The following is a 2,494-nucleotide window of genomic DNA, read 5'->3' on the forward strand; positions in this document are numbered from 1 at the left end:
CTCCTTCCCCATGCAGTCAGCAGGAGCAGCAGACGGAGAAGGTGGGAGGATCAGAGGACTTACAAGAAAAAAAAGTAGGAGCTGGCTGCTTTTCTTTCATTCTCTCTGACCAAAGTCTACTGAAGCACTCATGGGTATAAAAAAATCTATATATCCAAATGTACTGTAACTTTTCACATCCTACTGTCTGCCTCCATCTTACCTCACAAATCTGTTGTTTGGGTGAAGAGTGAAGTAAGCTCAATGTGCAGCATTACTTTATGAATTATTAATATTTCAGTTCCTTTTTAGGGATATTACATGATAATTCTTTTATTTGATGAATTGTGACCAATAAATGTACTGAGGTTGTTTTTTAAAGTTGGATAATGAGCTTGTCTGTTTGTCTGGTGGATAAACTATGTAATGGTGCAACGCATCCTCACCACAATGGTTGGTATGATACCTTAAGAAAATGTACGCACAATTTGACCGCCAGATTTCAAACTCTTTGATATATAAATATCATATAAATATATCATCAATATATAAAAATACCTTATTGCAATATTAATGCAGGTCTTTTGTTACAATATCTTTAAAAAAATGAAATAACACCAAAATGTACAACTTAACAAGTTTAATTATACACTTGAGTGCCCCACGTTTTTCAGTAATTCATATCAAAAATTTAATTATTTCATAGGCTACATTCATATCTGAAAAATGTAGTAACATATCTCATAACAGGCAAATTATTTGAATATTTAACCTAACCTAACCTGGCACTGCCTCCGTTTTTGATTCTGATTCTGTTTGCTGTGTTTTTTCTGTCTGTTAAGTCACGGTTCCTGTTGCCAAGCAACCTGGGGAGGCGTGGTCTCCTTCATTCATCCACACCATCACCTGTTCCGGCTCTGCCTAATTACCGGCACCAACGTGTGTCTCATCATCCTCACCACCAGCTCTTATACCGTGGCCTCAAGAACAGCCTTTTTTCATCTTCCTAACATTGCCAAAATTAGGAACATCCTGTCTCAAAACGAAGCTGAAAAACTAGTCCATGCATTGTGTGGACGACGAGTGTGGTCTAGATCTATTCTATCTGTAAAGTGTCTTGAGATAATTCTTATTTTTAACCAATCACAATCGTCTTGGGTGGTGCTAAGCTCCAGAAGGTGCCACAGTAACTTTGCAAATAGCCTCGGGAAGGAACTTGTTTTGATGACATTCGTGGTGTGAACGTTCAAAAGTTGTTTTAGCCGTGCAAAAGAAAGCTCAGATTGGACAGATAGTCTAGCTAGCTGTCTGGATTTACCCTGCAAAGATCTGAGGAGCAGTTAACGGTAGTCCTCATAAATCCAGAGCAGAACCTGAACAATCCTGTGAATGAAACGCCAGAAAAGAGTTGAAGTTAAAAAACGACATAAACATAAGAAAAAAGCTGTTAAAAAGCATTGTGAGACGATGGCCTACAAAAGTTTCCGAGATTGCATTTGGGCCAATGCGGATTTTCAATATCCAACAAAATTTCATGAGGAGGAAATTTAGCTGTAACTGCAAATTACTGTAGTCTTCAGCTGTTCTTCAACTTATTTGTGTTTAGCATAAATAAACACTTCACCAATGTGTTGAATAATAAATGTTTGCATCATGGTCTACTTTTCCTTTTTTTCAGGTAAAAAGCTCCTTTCAGTGATATTGAACCCGGGATTCCATCTTCTACAAAACACACTGGGAAACACAGAGAAAGCCAAAACCAGATGGGAGGACAGCGATTCAGACGGAGGACTCAGAGCCGAGGAGAGAAGAGTGAATGATGAGAGGAGGATGAGCAGACGTCTGAGGACCACCTTGCCTGCCCACCATGTCGTCTTCCCCTCTTTTTCCTCCTCTGTCTGTCTCCCCCCTCCTTCTTTATTACGATTTCTCCACTTCTCTCATGTTTTTCTCTATCTTTTTCTCGTGTTATTTCTCACACCTCCCTCTCTTTCTCGCCGTATGCGTATTTCTCTCCTCTTCACAGTCACACTCCGTTCTACACTTCTGTTTCTACAGCTGCCTCTTTGCAGCTTTGCAACATTACACTTGTTCTCTCCCTTAATCTCTTGATCACTTATTTAATTATGTCCATGTATACTGCTCAGTATGTATTCACACAGGTTTTGTTGTCAAACAATTTTTTTGTATAATTCTTTCAGATTTCAAAACTTGCTGATTTAGCAACACTTGTGGTTACTGGTGCATTTTCTGTCATAATCTAGGTGTTACAGCACATGTATCTATCAATGGGGTCGGCTAACAAGCCATGAACTCCTTTCTCTCATTCTCCATCCATTCATGGCCTCTTATCCTCCTCCATCCATTTCTCTCTTTCCTCTGTGTCTGCTGCCGGTATGTCTGTTGGCTACATTAGACACCGCTCTGCTCCATCGCCAGATTTATAAGCTGATAGACACAGTTCAGTGAGGCTGCCAGACCAGAGGAACAAGCCCTGCTCCCCAAAAACCCCACC

Source organism: Etheostoma cragini, chromosome 5 (assembly GCF_013103735.1).
Source record: "Etheostoma cragini isolate CJK2018 chromosome 5, CSU_Ecrag_1.0, whole genome shotgun sequence".
NCBI classification, from domain to species: Eukaryota; Metazoa; Chordata; class Actinopteri; order Perciformes; family Percidae; genus Etheostoma; species Etheostoma cragini.